This window comes from Triticum dicoccoides, chromosome 4A, assembly GCF_002162155.2.
Source record: "Triticum dicoccoides isolate Atlit2015 ecotype Zavitan chromosome 4A, WEW_v2.0, whole genome shotgun sequence".
Taxonomy (NCBI): domain Eukaryota; kingdom Viridiplantae; phylum Streptophyta; class Magnoliopsida; order Poales; family Poaceae; genus Triticum; species Triticum dicoccoides.
In genome coordinates this window covers 13917333-13926042 of record NC_041386.1, presented here as the reverse complement: position 1 = coordinate 13926042, position 8710 = coordinate 13917333, and positions in this window count along the sequence as shown.

Sequence of the window (8710 nt, the reverse complement as noted above, 5' to 3'; positions counted from 1 at the left end):
TGCTGGGGCCCGCCGACTGGTGGGCCCCACCGACTGGTCTAGTATGGAGCCGACAGGCCATACCCGCCACTTGTGGGTCTTGCCGGCTGCTGATTACTGTAGCCGTGCTTCTAATGACGTATACTTGGTCATGGGGTCATGGCTACAGCCCCGCCGTCTGGTGGGTGATCATTGTAGCCACTCCCTGTCTCGTCTGGTTAATGGCGCGGGGAACCCATGGGAGCGGCAGGCCGACTCTCGGGGTCCGGCTCCCTACGGGTCCAACTGGTGGCGCTCTTGCCGTCTTCTGGACTCTCGCTGACCGGTAGGGCCCGTCGTCCATGGACCGTACTAACAGGCCGTCGTGGGCACAGGACTCCGCCCACTGTTGCTGATGTCAGGGATGGGATGGTAACAGTGCCGCGCCAGACGGAGATCTCCGTTGGTATAGCGCACTGTGGCCTAGCCATCTCCTGAAAAAGGGGAGGGAGTGGGCTTCACTGTTGCCACTCCCTGTCCCATCTCCCCAGATGAGGGCATGAGCTTTGTTGGTGCCGTGGGCCGACTCCCCGTGGCCGGCTTCTCTGGAAGCCGCCAGGCGGGAGTCGGCCGGTCTTGACCTCGCTTCTAGGAGTCGGCTGCATGCGGGCAGCCGACTGTTCCTTCAGCAGTCCTCCAGAAGGCGGCTCTTCATCTGGCGTCTCGAGGGGCGCAGCTAGCCCCGATGTCTTGAAATGGTTTTGGGCCTCGGGTTAGCCTACCCATGGCCCATTACTCCGACAGTAGTTCCCAAAGCTGATGAGGCGCCGCGGACGATCAGCCGAGGAGCCTCAACAGTTTCTTTCTCCGAGTGCTTGATGTGAAAACCTCGCTTGATTTCTGCCGGGCCGACTGGCAGGAGTCGGACTCGCCCAATTTGACTCGTCCAAAATTTTCGAACGCCCCGGCGGGATCCTAGTGGCGTACTAGCTAAGCTTCCAGGCCGCCGCCTGTTTCAGGCCCGTCACGTGGCAACGAGCGGCCGGGCCAGTCTGCTCTCCCACATGCGCGACGGGACATGCCTACAGGTGGCGCCCGCCAATACCATGCCTCGGCGCGCGAGCAGATCTGCTGTGGCCGGGGTGGACGGTTGAGGTTCCCGTGGAGTTACTGCGCGCAGTAACTTTGCGCGATAAACGTGGGGGGCGTGGGGTAGTGGGCACAGTAGATCCCACAATCGCCCCCTCGGCTTCGCAGCCCATGAGTCTATAAGTAGGGGGAGCAGGGGGAGCGGCGGAGCACGTGCGCCCCGCCTCCTCATACTTCTTCTTCTTTTCCCTCTCGCTGCTGCGCCTCAAGCTACGTCGAGCGATGCGGTGGTCTGCTCACAATGAGTTCTTCCTCCGCCGTCACGCCCCCTACGGCGCACTCCGGCACCTGGGACGATTCGGAGGTCCATGATGATCACGTCAATTTCCTCCTCAAGACGCGTTGGCTGCCCGGCGAGGACCTCGTGCGGGTCCGTCCCGCACGGAGGGGGAAAATCTCACCGGCCGCAGGAGGACGAGCGGGTCGTCTTCTGCTCGCATTACCTACGCGACCTTGGCTTACCGGCGAGCGGCTTCTTCCGCTCTTTCCTTGAGTTCTATGGTCTCCAGCCGCACCACCTCACCCCCAACACGGTGGTGCTGCTGTCCGCCTTCGTCACCTTGTGCGAAGGCTTCCTCGGCGTCCTCCCCACCATCGAGCTTTGGGGGGAGTTCTTCTACTCCAAGCTCGGCACCCAAGCCGTGGGCGTGCCGGCTCAGTGCGGTGTGTTCATCGCCGTGCGGAGGTCGGGGGCCGACAACCCGATTCCTTCCATCAAGCTGATAAAGTCGGTGAAGATGTGGCAGCGGTCGTACTTCTATGTGAAGAACGTCTCCATGGAGGGCGACTGGGTCAATCTGCCAGCCTATGTAGCCGGCCCGCCGGTGGGGAGGCAGCCCAACTGATCGTATCGGGCCAGGACGCTGACGCCCGCAGGAGCCAGCGCCGTCGCGCGACTCCGAGTGCTGACGTAGTCGGAGGGCCTGACCGGGCCATATTTGCTGGCCGCCTTCATGGTGCGCCGAGTGCTCCCACTCCAAAGTCGCCCCCACATGATTTGCCAGATGAGCGGGCATCGGGACCCGAGTCAGATGTGCACCAAGGAAATGCCTCACGAGGAGGTAGCCTATATGGTGAATTATCTTGCGAGCTGCGACCTCAAAGAAGAGTGGCAGTTCGGCAAGGAGCCGTATTCACGCGCCGCCCCTCCTCCTCTGGTGAGTCATTTCTTTTTCTCTTTTTCTTTGACTCTCCCGACTTCTTGGCCGCCGAGTCCGTCTTGTCTGATCTGACCAATCGGCTTTGATCAGAACCCCCTCCTCCAGCCAGCAGCTGAAACCGTGGGGCCGGACCGCGAATTCCTCCCCGACCGGGCAGAGAGCGATGTTGACGACCCGGACTTGGGGGCGGCGGCCCTGGAGGACGACGCCGAGGGAGGAGGCGGCACAGTGGGCGGCCCGAGACTTGGGGCCGGTCTCGAGGACTGGCCTGACGATGATGAGGAGGTCGCCCCGCGCCACCAGCCAGGAGCCGGCCAGTCGGGCCCGAGCTCGTCCACCGCGCCGGACGCCCAAGGCGGCGCTGAGAAGCGCAGGGCTGGGACGAGCCTGTTCGGCAGCCGGCCGAAGAAGCCCAAGGGCTCGGCCGCGGCGACCAAGCGGGACGAAGCGGCCGCAAAAGCTAACCACTCCCGCAAGGTGGTGAAGACGCCGCAGCTGGTTTCTACGTAAGTGCCATCTTCCTTTGCACCTTCACTTTTTCTTCGTTGGCTCCGCCTGAGATTCCTTTACTTTACATTCTTGACTTTAGGGCCCCGCTCTCTCTTGGGAAGTCGGCCGCCGGCTCCGTCATGAAGTCGGCGGAGACCTCTTCCACCACCCGGCGGATTGATCCGGCCGCCGACCTTCGGGAGGCGACGGAGCGGAACGCGCGGGAGGCGCAAAGCAGGAAGCCGCCCGCCTGAAGAAGGAGGAAGCTGACAAGGCGGAGGCCGCCGCCCTGAAGAAGCTGGCGGAAGCCGAGGCCGCCGACGCGGAAAAGAAGCATGCTGAAGAAGCTGCACACCGCTAGTTGGCGGTGTTCGTCGTCCCGTTGAACTCTGCCGCCACCACTGGAGTTCATGGCGCAGACTGGGGAAGTCGGCGATGAGAACCCGATCATGGAGAGGGACAACGACGACATCGCCACGCTAGACGTAATCATGCCGCCACCGCCGCCATCCGGGAGCGCGCCAGGCGGGGAGCCGGCGGACCCGCCGGTGCCGCCAACTGAAGACGTGGTGTCGACGTGCCTGGCTCTCGAGGTCGGCACGTCGGCGCGCTGCCATCTTGCAAAGGAGGCCTCGGCGCCACGCCCTCTGGAGACCGGTGCCACGAGCTCCACGATCCCGGACACCAAGGCGACGAGCGCCACGCCCATCGGGTGGGTGCAAGGAGGCGGGACAGGCCCGTTGAACCGGGCGCTTTTGGATGTCCAAGACAAACTCCGAGCCGAGGGCGATGACATCAAGGAATGCACCGAGGCGTATCTGGCGTGGTGAGCAGCCATCCGGGTACGTGTCCTTCCTTCTTTGTTTATGTTTCTTGTTCTTCTTTGTGGGGGCGCGCCAGCGCACCCACTGGGTGTAGTCCCCGAGTTTCGAGTCGGCTGCTGAGCAGGCAGCTTGGAACTCTAATCGGCGAGTTCCAAGTACCAACACTTTGTCTGAAATTTTGTTGTAGGATTACCACAATCTTCGTGTGACCGCCTTCAACGTCAACGTTGAGGAGCTGGCCAAGCGGACCGCCGACTTGTCGGACAGCCGGGGTGAGTCCTCTTCCTTCTCTGCGGGGGCACGCTGGCGCACCCGCGAGCTGTAGTCCCCGAGATTCAGGCCGACTGTTGAGCAGTCGGGCCGGATCTCCCCGGTGACCTTTCTTCTTTGTTGACGACTGACACCTTTTCTTCTTCTTCTTCAGAGGCCAACGCCGCTCTGCAGCAGCAGCTAGGCGAGGCCAACACTACGCTGCGTGTCAAGGAGGAGGAGTGCGGCCAGCTGGCGGAGGAGCGCGACCGGCTGGCTACGTAGCTGGCAGAGCAGAAAGAGCTGCTCAAGAAGGCCCAGAAGGAGGCGGAGGACAAGGAGACCGCCCTCCTTGCCGAATTCGCGTCCGAGTGCTCCTCCTGGACCGACACGAAGGCGACGCTGGTCTCTGTCTTCCATGCGGTCGAAGATCTCGTCGACAGTGAGCTTCCCCTCATTTCCTTTTTCTAAGCTACCGACTGCTAGTTGAGTCGACCTCTAGTCTTTAATCTTGTTCTTCGTTCTTCTACCTTGTCAGACTTCTTCCCCGGCCATTCGGACGCCGCCAACCAAGCCATCGAGGCTGATCGTGAAGGGCGGAGGGCGGATGGCGCATAGATCGCCGCCAACGCCCCTCGAACTCTTGGCGAGCAGATCCTGAGCATCGAGGCCCGCCTTCGGCCGGCTTCAACGTGTCGGCGCCCAGGCGATTGCCGCCCTGTGGCCAGATATGCAGGTACCGCACACCCCCAGTCGGACTGCCAACTGGCTGGAGGTAGCGGTTAGCTGCCTTGAGGCCTGGAAGGGCTCTTCGGCCCGGGCTGGAGCGCGGCGGGCCTTAGAGTTCGCCAAGGCGTGGTATCCTGGGCTGAGTCTAGCCCAGCTAGCCATGTTCCGGCTAGAAGCTCAGGCAGAGTTGGCGGTCGTGGAAGACGATCTCGTCAAGCGAGCAGCGTCGATCGCCGAATACACCGACACCAGTGTCTTCATCCAAGAGCGGGCTGAGAATGGCGAGGAGGCATCGCCGGAGTGGTTCGGGCTGAACCCGGACAACGGCGAGGACTCGGCGGAGGTGATTGACTCCAGTGGCGAGGAAGAAGGCGAGGCGGATGAAGGGGACGAGGAGGAGGCGCCAGAGGACGGAGCAGACGGCCAGCCCCAGCTCGACCGCGCCTCTAGCAACGAGCCGTGCTCAACCGAGATGGCTGCTGCCAGAGGCGACCAAGCGGAGACCAACCAGCCGGCCGCTCTGGCAACTGGCATCCATCTGTGGTTTCCTAGGCTGCCACTTCATCTTTGTTTTTATCTGATTAATAGTCTCAATGAACTTGTTAATTTGCACAATTCCACCCGTGGGGTGTATCTTGAACTTGTGTTTTGAAGATTCGGCCAAGGGCCTTTTCTATGTAAATATTTCTCCGTGTTCTATCTCTTCTTGCTTATTGCTCTTTGGCTTTTTCCTTTGCTGCCTTCCCTTGGTTGCCGTCTTGCCAGTCGGACAGCCGCTCTGCGGACTATTGCTGGATCAAGTACTTAGCTTCTTTGGGAAGGCAAGTACTTAGCCGTTTAAAGTTTTTTAGCAAGTTAATTAGAAAACGGCGAGTCGACTGCTCAAGAGTCGGTTGTAAAAGGCTGGAAACCGGCTTAAACTATGTACATGCTTTGAGTCCTTAGCCATTTTTCATGTGGACACCCATTCTACCTTACTCCTGCCCACCAGACAGTCGCTCTGCGAGCTGCGGTTTCTAACAGAAGACGTCTTAAGTGCCACACACTACTTGTCCGGCTGTAGGAAGTCATTTCATAATATAATGCGGCAAGTCCCCGGGCCGGCTAGCCGAACTTGGTGCCCAACGGCATAACAAAGAACAACATACTCATTGTCGGCGTTCTGGGAACGGGGGTCCCCAGACTTGCCTGCCTGCGGCCTGCGGTGTGGCTCAAAGGGGGGCCCAGCGCGGCCCATCTTCACCAACACAAACCCAAGACCCTCGCGAGGGGCCAAGCCTCGCGGGGCAGACGACGCGGAGCTTCCTCAGGCACGGCCTCGTCAGGCTGGCTCACGAGGAGGCGGAGAGACCAAGGCAGGATACCTCACGAGGTGCCCGTGACGTAAGCCATGATGACCAAGGGCGCCAGGCGGGTGCCAACCCGCGCAGTGTCCTCCTTTCCCCTTTGGTGCAAAGGGGGCAAGTGCAGTCGCGGAGTACCGAGGCATCAGGCAAAGGGTGCCATTTCGGTGCAATGAGACCATGACCAGGAGGACTACGAGATGGAGGTCACTGTGGAGCCCAAGACGGCGTCATCACCAGAGCTTTGCGCAGGCGAAGACTACTTTTGTCAGGATAGCTGATACTGGCTGCCCCCCTTCAAATTAGCCCGCCATTGTTGGCTCCCTTCCCGCTCTATATTTGGGAAGAGGACCAGGGCCTCTATAAATAGGACCAGCCACCCACAGAGCAAGGGGGTTCGGAGGAGAGAAAAAGAAAGGATCAGAGAGAGAGAGCGGAGGGGTTCGAAGAAGGAGGCTCTTTAGAGAGAGGTTTCGATCAGAAAAAGAGAGAGAGAAAGGTGACTGAACTCCTCCCAGCAGTTCATCGCCCCAGCCAAGAACAGACCCTCATGAGGCTGTTCTTCCTTGTATTGTTCGTCCTTATCAGCCCAAGAGGCAATCCACCACACCACACACTGGAGTAGGGTATTACACCACAACGGTGGCCCGAACCAGTATAAACCCTTTGTCTCTTGTGTTGTTCTTTCCACAGTTTAGATCTTAGCGAGGCGGAGGGGTGCAGGTAGGTAGGAGGCGAAATCTCCGTGTGCACCCCAGTGTTCGAACCTCAAGGGTCAGCCGGAACCCGAAATCCGACATTTGGCGCGCCAGGTAGGGGTGCGCCGGGATTCGTCTTCCACCACCCCGTTCTCCTCCGACCATCACGCCCATGTCTGACGCTCGTCGGGCCCGCGCCGAGCGCCGGGCCGCACTCGCTTCCCGCGTCGCCCAGATGGCCCCTGTCGGCGGGCGTCCTCACCGTTCCTCGTCACCTGCCGTCAACGCCGCCACCGGCCCGGCGGGGGACGAGCAACAAGCATCGTCCCAGCATCCGTCCGTGCGGCAGGACGGCCGCACCGCAACTCCCTCGCTCACCCCAGCTGGATCTTCGTCCCGCGCGCTCCGCGCGCCCATGGAGGCTCGGGCTGCACTCATCACGGCAAACGAGCTCCTGCGCTACCATCCTGTCGACGACGTCTATGAAGAATGGCTCGATTGCGTCGCCGAGCTCGTCCGCACCGCAGGGGGCTCTCCTGCGCCGTCCGTTCCACTGCACCGCACCCCGCCCCGCGCGGGAGATGAAGCTCCGGCGGCGCCCCGGCCGCCTCCTCCTCAGGACGGCGCCATGGCTCCAAGGCGCGTGGCCCCTGGGCGGAACCCGCTCCGTCAGGCGCCAGCGCGGCAAGAGCAGAGCTGTCAAGAAGTCCCTCGCCCACAAGAAGCTGCCTGGGTGCTCCCTGCTCCAGCACGTCGCGACCATGCTCCTGCTCCCGCGCGTCAAGACCCCGCGCTGCTCCCAGCTGCAGCGCGTGGGGACATGCAAGACCAAGCTCCCCGTCATTCAAGGCCTCCCGTGGCCACAGCAGGCTGCCGCGCCTTCACCGCCGAGCTACACAGCGTCGCGTGGCCCGGCAAGTTCAAGCCGGACTTGCCTCCTCGCTAAGACGCCACGACCGACCCTGCGGAGTTCCTCCAGCTCTACGAGCTGGGCATCGAAGCTGCCAACAGAGACGAGAAGGTCATGGCGAACTGGTTCCCCATGGCACTCAAGGACGGGGCCCGCACTTGGCTCCTGAACCTGGCTCCAGGCACAATCTCCTCCTAGGACGAGATGCGCACCCGCTTCATCGCCAACTTCCAAGGCACTCGCGGCCGGCCACCCGCCGTGAGTGACATGCGCCGCATCAAGCAACAGCCCGGGGAGACCCTGCAGAAGTACATCCAGCGCTTTAACGACGCGGGCGTCAAGATTCTCAAGGTGACTGAGGAGGCCGTCATCTCGGCCTTCTCCGACGGCGTGCGCGACGTCAAGATGAAGGAGGAGCTGGCGATGCATGAAGACCTGTGCACTTCCTTGGAGCTGTTCAACCTGGCAACCAAGTGCGCCAGGGCCGAGGAAGGGCGTCTCTCCCTCCTCGAACTGCCTGCCGCAGACCCAGAAGAGAAGAAGCCCAAGGCCAAGGATGTGAAGCGCAAGGGGGATGCCGTGCTCGCGGCAGAACCAGACACCAAGCGGGGCAGAGATCAGCCCGAACCTTCCAAGGGCAGCCGGTATTGTGTGTACCATGACCTCCACACCCACAACACCAACGAATGTCAAGAGCTCCGAGCCGTGCGAGAAGGAAGGATCGGCCGTCGCCCTGACCACACTGACCGGGGCTACGGTCGAGGAGGAGGAAGGAACGCAGGACGCTGGGAAGACCATGGCCCGCGCCAAGGGTGGCGCGATCAACCTCGCGAGGATCGTTGGTGTCACACCCTAGCTAGTTCAAGCATTAGAGTGTGCATCATGTTTAAATTTCTCTTAAATTTAAAATGGGGAAGGCAGAAACCCCCAACACCCCCTGGAAACAACTAGGGTCTACTAAAATTATTTTCAATGAACCTGAAATGCCCTTCTAAAAAGTTCACCCTCTTTGTCTTGGGTTAAAACCTCTGGCAAAATTGGTGCACAATTTTCTAGGTCAACAGAAGGTCATTGAATTAATTCATAAGTATTTGAATTTGGGCATTTAAATGCTATAAAATAAATTAAATGGTCAAATAATTTTGGAAATAAATGTTTGCTGTTGGAAATATTCTAAACAGAGCCCACAATTATTTTCAGG